We start from the raw sequence: 17,617 nt of genomic DNA on the forward strand, positions 1-17,617 counted from the left end.
GTGATGTGGTAGAGGCAAATTCCATACACATTTTCAAATGTAGATTTGATAGAACCCAATAGGCTCAGGAATCTATACACCAGTTGAGAGCCAAGAGCCAGAGCTCAACCCCCAGCAAGCACAAGTAGGTGAGTGGACCAGGGTATAGAACCACGGCCACATTCACCAAAGACAATGATGAGGCTTCGAGCCTTTGTGTGATGTAATATTTGCAGCCCGTCCTCCAAACAAAGATCCAAAAGTGATTCCATGCACCCGCCAAACCCCCTGTTTATGAATGAAAAGCGGTTTACACACGACTCACAACTGCTGACGTTCGAACATATCCGGAACAAGTGCTTCACTGACGAATTTTGTTCGAATCACAACGCTATAAATGCTTCACCCACGTACTACAAATACAAATAATCGCCAACAGAACCTAAACACCTAACCTAACCTATGCCTATATATACTCAATATGTTAATATATTATAATATTAATTTATACTTGAGAAAATTCCCGTTTTGAATGAACAGCATGTTAAAATTTATGAATGCGTCTGTGGGGTCGACCGCTGGATGTAATGGACTTGAGTCGAGGACGGGTTGAATATTTGTGATATAAAGCTCACATCTGGCACCTCTGCTCTCACAACTCAGTGTCAGTCATATATGTCGTACCTAGTAGCCAGAACGCACTTCCCGGCCTACTATGCAAGGTCCGATTTGCCTAATAAGCCAAGTTTTCCTGTATTTTTATCAATTGTTTTTCTTGTGATATGATAAAGTATCCATTTCATTATGTATGAGTTCATTATTGTTTAATTATTGAACACCCAGGGTACGGAGCACTGAACACCCAGGGTTCGGAGGACTGAACACCCAGGGTACGGAGCACTGAACACCCAGGGTACGGAGCACTGAACACCCAGGGTACGGAGCACTGAACACCCAGGGTACGGAGCACTGAACACCCAGGGTTCGGAGGACTGAACACCCAGGGTACGGAGCACTGAACACCCAGGGTACGGAGCACTGAACACCCAGGGTACGGAGCACTGAACACCCAGGGTACGGAGCACTGAACACCCAGGGTACGGAGGACTGAACACCCAGGGTACGGAGGACTGAACACCCAGGGTACGGAGCACTGAACACCCAGGGTAAAGAGGACTGAACACCCAGGGTACGGAGGACTGAACACCCAGGGTACGGAGCACTGAACACCCAGGGTACGGAGCACTGAACACCCAGGGTACAGAGCACTGAACACCCAGGGTACAGAGGACTGAACACCCAGGGTACGGAGGACTGAACACCCAGGGTACAGAGCACTGAACACCCAGGGTACGGAGCACTGAACACCCAGGGTACGGAGCACTGAACACCCAGGGTACGGAGGACTGAACACCCAGGGTACGGAGCACTGAACACCCAGGGTACGGAGCACTGAACACCCAGGGTACGGAGCACTGAACACCCAGGGTACGGAGCACTGAACACCCAGGGTACGGAGCACTGAACACCCAGGGTACGGAGCACTGAACACCCAGGGTACGGAGCACTGAACACCCAGGGTACGGAGCACTGAACACCCAGGGTACGGAGCACTGAACACCCAGGGTACGGAGCACTGAACACCCAGGGTACGGAGGACTGAACACCCAGGGTACGGAGCACTGAACACCCAGGGTACGGAGGACTGAACACCCAGGGTACGGAGCACTGAACACCCAGGGTACGGAGGACTGAACACCCAGGGTACGGAGCACTGAACACCCAGGGTACGGAGCACTGAACACCCAGGGTACGGAGCACTGAACACCCAGGGTACGGAGCACTGAACACCCAGGGTACGGAGCACTGAACACCCAGGGTACGGAGCACTGAACACCCAGGGTACGGAGCACTGAACACCCAGGGTACGGAGCACTGAACACCCAGGGTACGGAGCACTGAACACCCAGGGTACGGAGCACTGAACACCCAGGGTACGGAGCACTGAACACCCAGGGTACGGAGCACTGAACACCCAGGGTACGGAGCACTGAACACCCAGGGTACGGAGCACTGAACACCCAGGGTACGGAGCACTGAACACCCAGGGTACGGAGCACTGAACACCCAGGGTACGGAGCACTGAACACCCAGGGTACGGAGCACTGAACACCCAGGGTACGGAGCACTGAACACCCAGGGTACGGAGCACTGAACACCCAGGGTACGGAGCACTGAACACCCAGGGTACGGAGGACTGAACACCCAGGGTACGGAGCACTGAACACCCAGGGTACGGAGCACTGAACACCCAGGGTACGGAGCACTGAACACCCAGGGTACGGAGCACTGAACACCCAGGGTACGGAGCACTGAACACCCAGGGTACGGAGCACTGAACACCCAGGGTACAGAGCACTGAACACCCAGGGTACGGAGCACTGAACACCCAGGGTACGGAGCACTGAACACCCAGGGTACGGAGCACTGAACACCCAGGGTACGGAGCACTGAACACCCAGGGTACGGAGCACTGAACACCCAGGGTACGGAGCACTGAACACCCAGGGTACGGAGCACTGAACACCCAGGGTACGGAGCACTGAACACCCAGGGTACGGAGCACTGAACACCCAGGGTACGGAGCACTGAACACCCAGGGTACGGAGCACTGAACACCCAGGGTACGGAGCACTGAACACCCAGGGATAAAAAAACATTGAACATTCCAGGTACAGAAAATTTAACACCGTGCGACCGAGAGTGGGGGAGAGTGCTGGGAACTCAGGGGGAGAGTGCTGGGGACTCAGGGGGAGAGTGGGGGAGTGCTGGGGACTCAGGGAGAGAGTGGGGGAGTGCTGGGGACTCAGGGGGAGAGTGCTGGGACTCGGGGAGAGAGTGGGGGAGTGCTGTGGACTCAGGGGGAGAGTGCTGGGACTCAGGGAGAGAGTGGGGGAGTGCTGGGGACTTAGGGGGAGAGTGGTGGGGACTCAGGGAGAGAGTGGGGGAGTGCTGGGACTCAGGGAGAGAGTGGGGGAGTGCTGGGGACTCAGGGAGAGAGTGGAGGAGTGCTGGGGACTCAGGGAGAGAGTGGAGGAGTGCTGGGGACTCAGGGAGAGAGTGGGGGAGTGCTGGGGACTCAGGGAGAGAGTGGAGGAGTGCTGGGACTCAGGGAGAGAGTGGGGGAGTGCTGGGGACTCAGGGAGAGAGTGGGGGAGTGCTGGGACTCAGGGAGAGAGTGGGGGAGTGCTGGGGACTCAGGGAGAGAGTGGAGGAGTGCTGGGGACTCAGGGAGAGAGTGGAGGAGTGCTGGGGACTCAGGGAGAGAGTGGGGGAGTGCTGGGGACTCAGGGAGAGAGTGGAGGAGTGCTGGGACTCAGGGAGAGAGTGGGGGAGTGCTGGGGACTCAGGGAGAGAGTGGAGGAGTGCTGGGACTCAGGGAGAGAGTGGGAGAGTGCTGGGGACTCAGGGAGAGAGTGGGGGAGTGCTGGGGACTCAGGGAGAGAGTGGAGGAGTGCTGGGGACTCAGGGAGAGAGTGGGGGAGTGCTGGGGACTCAGGGAGAGAGTGGGGGAGTGCTGGGGACTCAGGGAGAGAGTGGGGGAGTGCTGGGGACTCAGGGAGAGAGTGGGGGAGTGCTGGGGACTCAGGGAGAGAGTGGGGGAGTGCTGGGGACTCAGGGAGAGAGTGGGGGAGTGCTGGGGACTCAGGGAGAGAGTGGGGGAGTGCTGGGACTCAGGGAGAGAGTGGAGGAGTGCTGAGACTCAGGGAGAGAGTGGGGGAGTGCTGGGGACTCAGGGAGAGAGTGGGGGAGTGCTGGGGACTCAGGGAGAGAGTGGGGGAGTGCTGGGACTCAGGGAGAGAGTGGAGGAGTGCTGGGACTCAGGGAGAGAGTGGGGGAGTGCTGGGGACTCAGGGGGAGAGTGGGGGAGTGCTGGGGACTCAGGGAGAGAGTGGGGGAGTGCTGGGGACTCGGAGAGAGTGGAGGAGTGCTGGGGACTCAGGGAGAGAGTGGGGGAGTGCTGGGGACTCAGGGAGAGAGTGGGGGAGTGCTGGGGACTCAGGGGGAGAGTGGGGGAGTGCTGGGGACTCAGGGGGAGAGTGGGGGAGTGCTGGGGACTCAGGGAGAGAGTGCTGGGGACTCAGGGAGAGAGTGGAGGAGTGCTGGGGACTCAGGGGAGAGTGCTGGGACTCAGGGAGAGAGTGGGGGAGTGCTGGGGACTCAGGGAGAGAGTGGGGGAGTGCTGGGACTCAGGGAGAGAGTGGGGGAGTGCTGGGACTCGGGGAGAGAGTGGGGGAGAGTGCTGGGGACTCAGGGGGAGAGTGCTGGGACTCAGGGAGAGAGTGGGGGAGTGCTGGGGACTCAGGGGGAGAGTGCTGGGACTCAGGGAGAGAGTGGGGGAGTGCTGGGGACTCAGGGGGAGAGTGGTGGGGACTCAGGGAGAGAGTGCTGGAGACTCAGGGGGAGAGTGGGGGAGAGTGCTGCCATTGTCGGTAAAGTTAAGCAACCTGGTCTTCATGAAACTGTCAATTAAGGTAATTTCGGATAAATTTCTCCGGTGAATGTGAAAAGTTGTTCTTGTCTGAGAACGTTCATGTTGGCGGCACAGTGTGTGGTGGAGGGCCTGGCACACTGTATGGTGGAGGGCCTGGCACACTGTGTGGTGGAGGGCCTGGTACACTGTGTGGTGGAGGGCCTGGTACACTGTGTGGTGGAGGGCCTGGTACACTGTGTGGTGGAGGGCCTGGTACACTGTGTGGTGGAGGGCCTGGTACACTGTGTGGTGGAGGGCCTGGTACACTGTGTGGTGGAGGGCCTGGCACAGTGTGTGGTGGAGGGCCTGGCACACTGTGTGGTGGAGGGCCTGGCACACTGTGTGGTGGAGGGCCTGGTACACTGTGTGGTGGAGGGCCTGGTACACTGTGTGGTGGAGGGCCTGGTACACTGTGTGGTGGAGGGCCTGGTACACTGTGTGGTGGAGGGCCTGGCACACTGTGTGGTGGAACATTGTGAGTGATGAGGCATCCTCGGGTATTGTAAGAGTGGGTGGAACATTGTGAGTGGTGAGGGTGAGTGGTGAGGCATCCTGCATGTATTGAGGACCATTGTGAGGTTGATCACTCACGTCCTGCACCGCCGCCGCCGCCTCCTCTTCCTTCCTGCTTACTGCTCACCTCCCCTTTCTTCACACACCATCACCCCGTCACCCACCACAACCGTCACCCCGTCACCCACCACAACCATCACTCCGTCACCCACCACAACCGTCACCCCGTCACCCACCACAACCATCACTCCGTTACCCACCACAACCATCACTCCGTCACCCACCACAACCGTCACCCCGTCACCCACCACAACCGTCACCCCGTCACCCACCACAACCGTCACCCCGTCACCCACCACAACCATCACTCCGTTACCCACCACAACCATCACTCCGTCACCCACCACAACCGTCACCCCGTCACCCACCACAACCATCACTCCGTCACCCACCACAACCATCACTCCGTCACCCACCACAACCGTCACCCCGTCACCCACCACAACCGTCACCCCGTCACCCACCACAACCGTCACCCCGTCACCCACCACAACCGTCACTCCGTCACCCACCACAACCATCACTCCGTCACCCACCACAACCGTCACCCCGTCACCCACCACAACCGTCACCCCGTCACCCACCACAACCGTCACCCCGTCACCCACCACAACCATCACTCCGTCACCCACCACAACCGTCACCCCGTCACCCACCACAACCGTCACCCCGTCACCCACCACAACCGTCACCCCGTCACCCACCACAACCATCACTCCGTCACCCACCACAACCATCACTCCGTCACCCACCACAACCGTCACCCCGTCACCCACCACAACCGTCACCCCGTCACCCACCACAACCGTCACCCCGTCACCCACCACAACCGTCACTCCGTCACCCACCACAACCATCACTCCGTCACCCACCACAACCGTCACCCCGTCACCCACCACAACCGTCACTCCGTCACCCACCACAACCATCACTCCGTCACCCACCACAACCGTCACCCCGTCACCCACCACAACCGTCACCCCGTCACCCACCACAACCGTCACCCACCACAACCGTCACCCCGTCACCCACCACAACCATCACCCCGTCACCCACCACAACCATCACCCCGTCACCCACCACAACCATCACTCCGTCACCCACCACAACCGTCACCCCGTCACCCACCACAACCGTCACTCCGTCACCCACCACAACCATCACTCCGTCACCCACCACAACCGTCACCCCGTCACCCACCACAACCGTCACCCCGTCACCCACCACAACCGTCACCCACCACAACCGTCACCCCGTCACCCACCACAACCATCACCCCGTCACCCACCACAACCATCACCCCGTCACCCACCACAACCATCACTCCGTCACCCACCACAACCGTCACCCCGTCACCCACCACAACCGTCACTCCGTCACCCACCACAACCATCACTCCGTCACCCACCACAACCGTCACCCCGTCACCCACCACAACCGTCACCCCGTCACCCACCACAACCGTCACCCCGTCACCCACCACAACCATCACCCCGTCACCCACCACAACCATCACCCACCACAACCATCACCCCGTCACCCACCACAACCGTCACCCACCACAACCACCACCACTGTTGTGATACGTTGTGGTAGAAGAGAAAGTTGTGTTGTTGTGGTGTGGTAGAGATGAAGTGTTACGGCCACTTGGAGCCAGTAACCGGGTTCTTGCTGTTATAACTTCTATATCCAACCCCAAGTCGGTGGTAGGCTGTGGCAAGTGGTAGTGTAAATAATAATGGGGAGGGATAAACAATACACAATTACAACTTTACTAATATATTAACACCTTCACTACCACTTTATTATGATAAAATATTACTACACATATGTACAATAGTGTCTCTTTCACTCAAGACACAAACATCAACAGTGTTCATCAAATCCAGATGAATCCACTTTCCAGGTACACTGCTAATGGCAAACCAGCAAGTTCACCTTCCTCAACATGGGCCCGTCCACACACACAGTCTGGCCACGACGTGTCAACACCCCACCTTCACTCTCCTCATACACACTGGCAGAGTGTTTCAGCCACACACTAACAGTGGTCTCAAATAGTCACATACAGGAGGAGCTAACATCCTGGCAGAAGTCTCTAGCAGCTCGCTAGCTGCACTTCTCAACAGCAACCCGTCCTCTTAAAAATAACGTCACTTTTGGCTGGTATGCGCGGCACTATGGCCAAATTTGGACGTAATTTGAAATAAAATCGACTCACAAAAGTGACGTACTGTTCCGTTTTCTCTTTGAGTCGTCCGGCTTACTCGGCAAGCTTAGAAGAGGCAACTTTCAATTAACGTTTTGAAACTTTATGAGAATTTCCTGCCCACCTAACCATATCAGAGGACCCTTAACTTACTGTTGTTGAAAAAAAATCCCAAATTTATTTTCATTTATTTTTCATTTTCAAATTACGTCCATATTCGGCCATACGCACAAACGGCCTAAAGCGACGCTATTTTTAAGAGGACAGGTTGGAGAACAGATGCAACACTGTCGTCTCGTAACTCATACTGGCCAATCCCGGGTCCGTCGGTTCATACAACACTGCTGTAACCGACGACGGCCACTTAGTCTTCTCACAGGACCAAATCAAGAGTTCTTGGACTGCCCACGGTGAACTGCCTTCCTCGACGCCATCGCATCCTTATGTCATCTCTGTGAACATAAAAACATCATTAGCTAGACAGACAGTACACTGGGTGACCCTAGGATAACGCCCATCCACTGGAGAATTGAAATTGTATCTTGTAGCCACAACCTAGATGGCGTTAATATCATTATGCCGCCCACCCACCAGAGATGACCAACCTGTCCTCTTAAAAAGAACGTCGCTTTTGGCCGTTTGTCCGTATGGCCGAATTTGGACATAATTTGAAAATGAAAATAAATTTGGGATTTTTTTTTCAACAACAGTAAGTTAAGGGTCCTCTGATAGGTTAGGTGGGCAGGAAATTATCATAAAGTTTCAAAATGTTATGAAAAACGTGAATTGAAAGTAATCTATTCTAACCTTAGAGTAAGCCGGACGACTCAAACAGAAAACGGAACAGTACGTCACTTTTGTGAGTCAATTTAATTTCAAATTACGTTCAAATTTGGCCATAGCGCCGCCCATACGAGCCAAAAGTGACGTTATTTTTAAGAGGACGGGTTGCTCATCGACCTCACATTGTGAGTGAGGCGGGAACCCGGAGCCATTCACCAACACAAGAAGTTTTCTGCGTAGCACTCAGTACCGTTGTGTGTGGGGGAGGGAGGGAAAGTGCAGGTTCATACCGGGCACTGAAATCCCCGCTCCTCACTCTGGCCATGATGTTGGTACCGTACCAGGAAGGTTGTGGTGTGGTGTGTGGTAGACTGTTGTGGTGGTGTGGTAGATTGTTGTGGTGGTGTGGTAGATTGTTGTGGTGGTGTGGTAGATTGTTGTGGTGGTGTGGTAGATTGTTGTGGTAGTGTGGTAGATTGTTGTGGTGGTGTGGTAGATTGTTGTGGTGGTGTGGTAGATTGTTGTGGTGGTGTGGTAGATTGTTGTGGTGGTGTGGTAGACTGTTGTGGTGGTGTGGTAGATTGTTGTGGTGGTGTGGTAGATTGTTGTGGTGGTGTGGTAGATTGTTGTGGTGGTGTGGTAGATTGTTGTGGTAGTGTGGTAGATTGTTGTGGTGGTGTGGTAGATTGTTGTGGTGGTGTGGTAGATTGTTGTGGTGGTGTGGTAGATTGTTGTGGTAGTGTGGTAGATTGTTGTGGTGGTGTGGTAGATTGTTGTGGTGGTGTGGTAGATTGTTGTGGTGGTGTGGTAGATTGTTGTGGTGGTGTGGTAGATTGTTGTGGTGGTGTGGTAGATTGTTGTGGTGGTGTGGTAGATTGTTGTGGTGGTGTGGTAGATTGTTGTGGTGGTGTGGTAGATTGTTGTGGTGGTGTGGTACAAAGTTGTGATGTACTGTTGTGGTGTGGTACAAAGTTGTGGTGTACTGTGGTGGTGTGGTACAAAGTTGTGATGTACTGTGGTGGTGTGGTACAAAGTTGTGATGTACTGTGGTGGTGTGGTACAAAGTTGTGATGTACTGTGGTGGTGTGGTACAAAGTTGTGATGTACTGTTGTGGTGTGGTACAAAGTTGTGATGTACTGTTGTGGTGTGGTACAAAGTTGTGATGTACTGTGGTGGTGTGGTACAAAGTTGTGATGTACTGTTGTGGTGTGGTACAAAGTTGTGATGTACTGTTGTGGTGTGGTACAAAGTTGTGATGTACTGTTGTGGTGTGGTACAAAGTTGTGATGTACTGTTGTGGTGTGGTACAAAGTTGTGATGTACTGTTGTGGTGTGGTACAAAGTTGTGATGTACTGTGGTGGTGTGGTACAAAGTTGTGATGTACTGTTGTGGTGTGGTACAAAGTTGTGATGTACTGTTGTGGTGTGGTACAAAGTTGTGATGTACTGTGGTGGTGTGGTACAAAGTTGTAATGTACTGTGGTGGTGTGGTACAAAGTTGTGATGTACTGTTGTGGTGTGGTACAAAGTTGTGATGTACTGTTGTGGTGTGGAAGAACAAGGACAGATGATACAAGAAAGCTGTGCATGAAGACAGTGTGAAGGAGCAATGCTCCACCAGCACAGAAAGTTGCCCAACCAGTGGAAGCTGCGGTAAAAAAAGCCACCCAAACCTTGCTAATAATCGGACGAACCTTTGACTTGAAAGAAAAGAAAGTGAATATCTGTACACACCTCCGCTGCGCTCTCATCTGGACTGCTGTACTCCAGCCTGGACACCACTTCTTCACAATACACTTTGAAATACATTGATCCAAACCTTTAAATGGTTAGATGTAACACAATGGAGGAACAACCTATAGCTCAACAAGCCACAATGTAGCATGGGAAACAGTAGATGTTTGTAATTCACACATGGTACCGCCTACCCGCTGAAGTCATACATGTATAAACATTGCTACAGTAGACACTACAAGTGGAGGTGGTGGTCCTGAGGTACTGTGATGGCCACACACACACGGCACCTCACAGTAGCTTACTGTAAGTTAGTTACACCGTAATACAACCGACAGATGTCACAGTAACTAGGCTATAAAGCCTCGCCTAGGAATACCTTGCCCTGTTCTTCAATAGAGGTGAGAGCTCTAAGAATACAACCCATTCTCCTGTTTAGATAACCACACATTCTCCTGTATTTGTAACTAAGTGCGCCATAGTACAAATATTGATATTCTAAGCAATTAGATAATACAATTTTGTACTATTCACTCTATAGTCGGGACAAAATGAAGCTAAAAAACAAATTTAAATATTCCTAGGCCTTAGTATAGCATATATGTGTATTATATTAGGCTTCAGATATTATGTATTAAGCCTAGGAAGGTTAGGTTAGGTCAGGTCAGGTCAGGTTAGGTTAGGTCAGGTCAGGTCAGGTTAGGTTAGGTCAGGCTAGGCTAGGTTAGGCTAGGTTAGGTCAGGTTAGGTTAGGTTAGGTCAGGTCAGGTCAGGTCAGGTCAGGTCAGGTTAGGTCAGGTTAGGCTAGGTTAGGTTAGGTTAGGCTAGGTTAGGTTAGGCTAGGTTAGGTCAGGTCAGGTCAGGTCAGGTCAGGTTAGGTCAGGTTAGGTTAGGTTAGGCTAGGTTAGGCTAGGTTAGACTAGGTTAGGTTAGACTAGGTTAGGTTAGACTAGGTTAGGTTAGGCTAGGTTAGGCTAGGTTAGGTTAGGCTAGGTTAGGTTAGGCTAGGTTAGGCTAGGTTAGGCTAGGCTAGGTTAGGTTAGACTAGGTTAGGTTAGACTAGGTTAGGTTAGACTAGGTTAGGTTAGGTTAGGTTAGGCTGTCTTTGCAACACAGTAGTATGGAGCGGCCAGTACTCAAGACGGGACAGTACCAGCTACAGTAGTATGAGCATTGTGAAGAGATCCCCGGAGTTGATTGTTCTAATCCATCCTATATTATCCTAGCTTACGCTATATTAGCTTAGTTCAGCTCCCTGAACGTTAGGTCGTCAGACAGCATTATTCCCAGAGTCTTCACGTGTAACTTTCCTGTTATGTGTAGATTTGATTCTGTTTTGAATTCTGTATTTTGTTTGAGATCCTCATTTTTGACCTAATTAAGTACCTGGAATTTATCACTGTTAAATATTCAGTTTTTTCTGCTGCTCTGTCGAAAACTTTTATTAATGTATTCTACAGAAGTAATTTGAATGCTTATTTGCGTTATCTGTAGAGGATAATGATACAAAGTTGTGACTTATATCTTTGTCTTTCTTGTGTGTGGGAAAAACCGGGAGCCGAATTCTTGAAGCAGTTACGCAAGTACTTACCAACCTCTATAGCTTTTCTTAATCTGTGACGGCTTTGTTTATATTAAGCAGTTTGTGAGGTGGGAAGCGCTAGGAAGCTGTTTATAAGCTCAGTAGCATTTGTTCAGAAAGCTTAGATGGTTATAAACTGTTCCAGAAACGTAAACAAAGCCGCCACACATTGAGAAAAGATGTATATGTTTGTAAGTATATTGTTGGCCCTTGGCACCGGATGGGCCCGCCGGATGGGCCCACCAGCTGCCGGATGCACCGTCTAAATGCTATATCATATAATCTTCACTATAACAACTGCAAGAATGTATTGAAAGACTTTACAAATTGCTAGGAATACTTTCTTCATATATATATATATATATATATATATATATATATATATATATATATATATATATATATATATATATATATATATATATATATATATATATTACATATATATATATATATATATATATATATATATATATATATATATATATATATATATATATAACATATATATATATATATAAATATATATGTATATATATATTATATATATATGTATATATATATATATTATATATATATGTATATATATATATTATATATATATATATATATATATATATATATTATATATAATTATATATATTATATATATTATATATATATATAATGTCGTACATATATATATATATATATATATATATATATATATATATATATATATATATATATATATATATATATGATAAAATAGGGGTGGTAGGAGAAGAAAATATTAAGGTGTTCAGTAAGAATCCACAAGGTCTTGTCAGAATACACTTTACTTTCTTCTCCGAGGCTGTGGGTCCCTACGCTTGGAGCAGAAGTGGGACCAACAAATGGTGGTACATTATATACATATAATGTGAGTTAGGGCGAGCACCCAGACTGTATTATAGAGGTCGGCCACCCAGGTGATCGCTGTCGGTGTAGTGGAATAACTTGAATAAAAGTCGAGGTGTTTTTTGTTAGTCTTACGTGGCAACGATTGGGGTCGAGGTAAGAGGTCAGTAGGACAGGTCAAAGGTCAGGCTGGTAGGACGCCCCCCTGTGGTTGTGGAGGGCGGTGGTTGTGGTGTAGGAGGCCCCCTGTGGTTGTGGGGGGCGGTGGTGTGGTGTAGGACGCCCCCTGTGGTTGCTGGGGGCGGTGGTGTGGTGTAGGACGCCCCCCTGTGGTTGTGGGGGGCGGTGGTGTGGTGTAGGACGCCCCCCTGTGGTTGTGGGGGGCGGTGGTGTGGTGTAGGACGCCCCCTGTGGTTGTGGAGGGCGGTGGTTGTGGTGTAGGACGCCCTCTGTGGTTGTGAGGGGCGGTGGTGTGGTGTAGGACGCCCCCTGTGGTTGTGGAGGGCGGTGGTGTGGTGTAGGACGCCCCCTGTGGTTGTGGGGGGCGGTGGTGTGGTGTAGGACGCCCCCTGTGGTTGTGGGGGGCGGTGGTGTGGTGTAGGACGCCCCCCTGTGGTTGTGGGGGGCGGTGGTGTGGTGTAGGACGCCCCCCTGTGGTTGTGGGGGGGCGGTGGTGTGGTGTAGGACGCCCCCCTGTGGTTGTGGGGGGCGGTGGTTGTGGTGTAGGACGCCCCCCTGTGGTTGTGGGGGGCGGTGGTGTGGTGTAGGACGCCCCCTGTGGTTGTGGGGGGCGGTGGTTGTGGTGTAGGACGCCCCCTGTGGTTGTGGAGGGCGGTGGTTGTGGTGTAGGACGCCCTCTGTGGTTGTGAGGGGCGGTGGTGTGGTGTAGGACGCCCCCTGTGGTTGTGGAGGGCGGTGGTTGTGGTGTAGGACGCCCCCCTGTGGTTGTGGGGGGCGGTGGTTGTGGTGTAGGACGCCCCCTGTGGTTGTGGGGGGCGGGGGTTGTGGTGTAGGACGCCCCCTGTGGTTGTGGGGGGCGGTGGTGTGGTGTAGGACGCCCCCTGTGGTTGTGGGGGGCGGTGGTTGTGGTGTAGGACGCCCCCTGTGGTTGTGGGGGGCGGGGGTTGATTAATTAAAACAATTAAAACAATTCTTAAAAATATTAAAACAACTCTAAGACCAGACGACCAAACATTACACAAGGAGGTGGGTAGACTGCATATTTTTGGATTACCAGAACGCCTTTGACACAGTGCCCCCAGAGAGCAATGCACAAGCAGTACCTTACCTGAATAAACGTTTATTTATTTATTTATTTATTTAGTGAGGAGAGAGAGTAAGAAATTAGGGAGCGGCGGGGAGGAGTTTGGATAGAAAACGGGATGTTCGAGGGGGAGACTAGTAGGAATTGAACAGAAAATGGAGGCCCGAGTATGCCGGACGACTCAAACAGAAAACGGAACAGTAAGTCACTTTTGTGAGACGATTTCATTTCAAATTACGTCCAAATTTGGCCATAGCGCCGCGCATACGAGCCAAAAGTGACGTTATTTTTAAGAGGACGGGTTGATATTAGGACGGGTTGATATTTAAGAGGACGGGTTGATATTTAAGAGGACGGGTTGGGACCAGAGCCTACCAGAGAGCGAGAGAGAGAGAGACTAGTGGAAGATATAGAATCTATATAGAATCTAGAAGGTAGAAGTGGTGGAAGAAGGTGGTGGTTCACTGACTTTGTTGACACACACGGCAGATAACACACACGCGAGATGACACATACGGGATATGACACATACGGCAGATAACACAACCAATTGACACATAAGGATGTCAATTTAACCAGAGTTTATAAGTCAAAATTATGATATTCATCACAATTCCTAAGTTCCTACTCACTGACAATCCCTAAGTCGATACACTGGCAAATAATAAGTCAGTTTTGGTCGGGGAGCCGGTCGGCCGAGCGGACAGCACGCTGGACACGTGATCCTGTGGTCCCGGGTTCCATCCCAGGCGTCGGCGAGAAACAATGGGTAAGAGTTTCTTTCACCCTATGCCCCTGTTACCTAGCAGTAAAATAGGTAACTGGGTGTTAGTCAGCTGTCACGGGCTGCTTCCTGGGGGTGGAGGCCTGGTCGAGGACCGGGCCGCGGGGACACTAAAGCCCCGAATCTCTGACACCCAGCACTGTCTCATAACCATAATGAGGTGCCTCATAATCTCATAATCTGTACACACCTCTACAGCTGCCACCTGCATCACCTGGGGTGGGGGGTGGGGGGGGGGGAGCTGTTACCAAGTGAGAGGGTTGCAAGGTGCTCTCTCAACACGTGCATAGTATTGTGAAGTATGAGAGGGGTTGTATAGTGTCACACAAGTATTGTGAAGTATGAGAGAGGGTGTATAGTGTCATACAAGTATTGTGAAGTATGAGAGAGCTTGTATAGTGTCACACAAGTATTGTGAAGTATGAGAGAGGGTGTATAGTGTCATACAAGTATTGTGAAGTATGAGAGAGCTTGTATAGTGTCACACAAGTATTGTGAAGTATAAGAGAGGGTGTATAGTGTCACACAAGTATTGTGAAGTATGAGAGAGCTTGTATAGTGTCACACAAGTATTGTGAAGTATGAGAGAGCTTGTATAGTGTCATACAAGTATTGTGAAGTATGAGAGAGGGTGTATAGTGTCATACAAGTATTGTGAAGTATGAGAGAGGGTGTATAGTGTCACACAAGTATTGTGAAGTATGAGAGAGGGTGTATAGTGTCATACAAGTATTGTGAAGTATGAGAGAGGGTGTATAGTGTCATACAAGTATTGGGAAGTATGAGAGAGGGTGTATAGTGTCATACAAGTATTGGGAAGGTTGTATAGTGTCATACAAGTATTGTGAAGTATGAGAGAGGGTGTATAGTGTCACACAAGTATTGTGAAGTATGAGAGAGGGTGTATAGTGTCACACAAGTATTGTGAAGTATGAGAGAGATTGTATAGTGTCATACAAGTATTGTGAAGTATGAGAGAGATTGTGTGTTGACAGAAGGGGGAAGGCTGGCAAGGTTGTGTGGGGGCAAAAGAGTGCTCTCCGTCAAGTGACATAAAGGTCAAGCACCATAGTGTGAAGGCTGGTGAAATGTGCCGTATGTGGTGTTGGTGCTGCGTCAGGCTGGCGAGGACGAGACCCGCTACACAGTTCCCAGGACACATGAACACCTCACGACCAGGACACCTGTATCCCTCTTGCTGGGGGGCGCGCAAGCTCATACACACGCGCGCACGCACACAAGGAAGCAGGCACACACAAAGGGGAGACATGATCACAACCTACAAAATCCTCAGGGGAATCGACAGGGTAAACAAGGATAAACTATTCAACACTGGTGGGACACGAACAAGGGGACACAGGTGGAAACTGAGTACCCACGCGAGCCACAGAGACGTTAGAAGGAACTTTTTCAGTGTGGGAGTAGTTAACAGGTGGAATGCATTAGGTAGTGATGTGGTGGAGGCTGACTCCATACACAGTTTATAATGTAGATATGATAGAGCCCAATAGGCTCAGGAACCTGTACACCAGTTGATTGACGGTTGAGAGGCAGGACCAAAGAGCCAGAGCTCAACCCCCGCAAACACAAATAGGTGAGTACAACTAGGTGAGTACACAAGGAAGCAGGCACACACACACACACGCCCACGCACACAAGGAAGCAGGCACACACACACACACACACACACACACGCACGCGCACACACACACACACACACACACACACACACACACACACACACACACACCATTCACAACTTATCATGGTCCATCTCTTTTTCCACTTGATAAATAAAAACTGGAAACAAGAAACATTTTGATATATTAAACGCAGATGATTTGGTCCAATGGTGGTGTACAATGACAAGGACCCGCCGTAACTACTGACTCCTCTTGTAACAAGGGAACACGGAGGAACACTGTTTACTTTCATGACATTACGCCATGACGGAGAAAAACGCTACACACACACACACACACACAATACTCCATGGTGCAGACAGTGAGCAAATACTACCTCACCTGTAACTGGCGACGGCTGGTCCTGTGGGACTAGCGGTAAGGCTTACCATGGGAAGGGAAAGCTCTCAGCCAGCTAACAGGAGTCAGCAGTCGTCTGCTCCTGTACCCTCCTGTGTGTAAAACTAGTAGGGTAAGACTTACCATGAGCTATGGGAAGGGAAAGCTCTCAGCCAGCTAACAGGAGTCAGCAGTCGTCTGCTCCTGCACCCTCCTGTGTGTAAAACTAGTAGGGTAAGACTTACCATGAGCTATAGGAAGGGAAAGCTCTCAGCCAGCTAACAGGAGTCAGCAGTCGTCTGCTCCTGTACCCACCTGTGTGTAAAACTAGTAGGGTAAGACTTACCATGAGCTATGGGAAGGGAAAGCTCTCAGCCAGCTAACAGGAGTCAGCAGTCGTCTGCTCCTGTACCCACCTGTGTGTAAAACTAGTAGGGTAAGGCTTACCATGAGCTATGGGAAGGGAAAGCTCTCAGCCAGCTAACAGGAGTCAGCAGTCGTCTGCTCCTGTACCCTCCTGTGTGTAAAACTAGTAGGGTAAGGCTTACCATGAGCTATGGGAAGGGAAAGCTCTCAGCCAGCTAACAGGAGTCAGCAGTCGTCTGCTCCTGTACCCACCTGTGTGTAAAACTAGTAGGGTAAGGCTTACCATGAGCTATGGGAAGGGAAAGCTCTCAGCCAGCTAACAGGAGTCAGCAGTCGTCTGCTCCTGCACCCTCCTGTGTGTAAAACTAGTAGGGTATGACTTACCATGAGCTATGGGAAGGGAAAGCTCTCAGCCAGCTAACAGGAGTCAGCAGTCGTCTGCTCCTGCACCCTCCTGTGTGTAAAACTAGTAGGGTAAGACTTACCATGAGCTATGGGAAGGGAAAGCTCTCAGCCAGCTAACAGGAGTCAGCAGTCGTCTGCTCCTGTACCCACCTGTGTGTAAAACTAGTAGGGTAAGACTTACCATGAGCTATGGGAAGGGAAAGCTCTCAGCCAGCTAACAGGAGTCAGCAGTCGTCTGCTCCTGTACCCACCTGTGTGTAAAACTAGTAGGGTAAGGCTTACCATGAGCTATGGGAAGGGAAAGCTCTCAGCCAGCTAACAGGAGTCAGCAGTCGTCTGCTCCTGTACCCTCCTGTGTGTAAAACTAGTAGGGTAAGGCTTACCATGAGCTATGGGAAGGGAAAGCTCTCAGCCAGCTAACAGGAGTCAGCAGTCGTCTGCTCCTGTACCCTCCTGTGTGTAAAACTAGTAGGGTAAGGCTTACCAAGAGCTATGGGAAGGGA

The 17,617-nt window shown here is 50.9% G+C and overlaps 2 protein-coding genes across 3 annotated transcripts in view; one reads left to right on the plus strand and one right to left on the minus strand.

Moving 5' to 3' along the window:
- LOC123770524 (selenoprotein N) overlaps nucleotides 1-17,617 on the minus strand; it is a 78,065-nt gene that overhangs the window by 24,688 nt on the left and 35,760 nt on the right. For both annotated transcript variants that reach the window (XM_069301746.1, XM_069301747.1), the window contains exon 2: nucleotides 7,598-7,747. The gene's annotated coding sequence lies outside the window, so the exon portion shown is untranslated. The remainder of the gene's footprint in view (nucleotides 1-7,597; nucleotides 7,748-17,617) is intronic.
- Nucleotides 1-17,617, plus strand: part of LOC123770523 (uncharacterized) — a 70,066-nt gene that overhangs the window by 2,107 nt on the left and 50,342 nt on the right. The window lies entirely within an intron of this gene.

Source organism: Procambarus clarkii, chromosome 46, assembly GCF_040958095.1.
Source record: "Procambarus clarkii isolate CNS0578487 chromosome 46, FALCON_Pclarkii_2.0, whole genome shotgun sequence".
Classification (NCBI taxonomy): domain Eukaryota; kingdom Metazoa; phylum Arthropoda; class Malacostraca; order Decapoda; family Cambaridae; genus Procambarus; species Procambarus clarkii.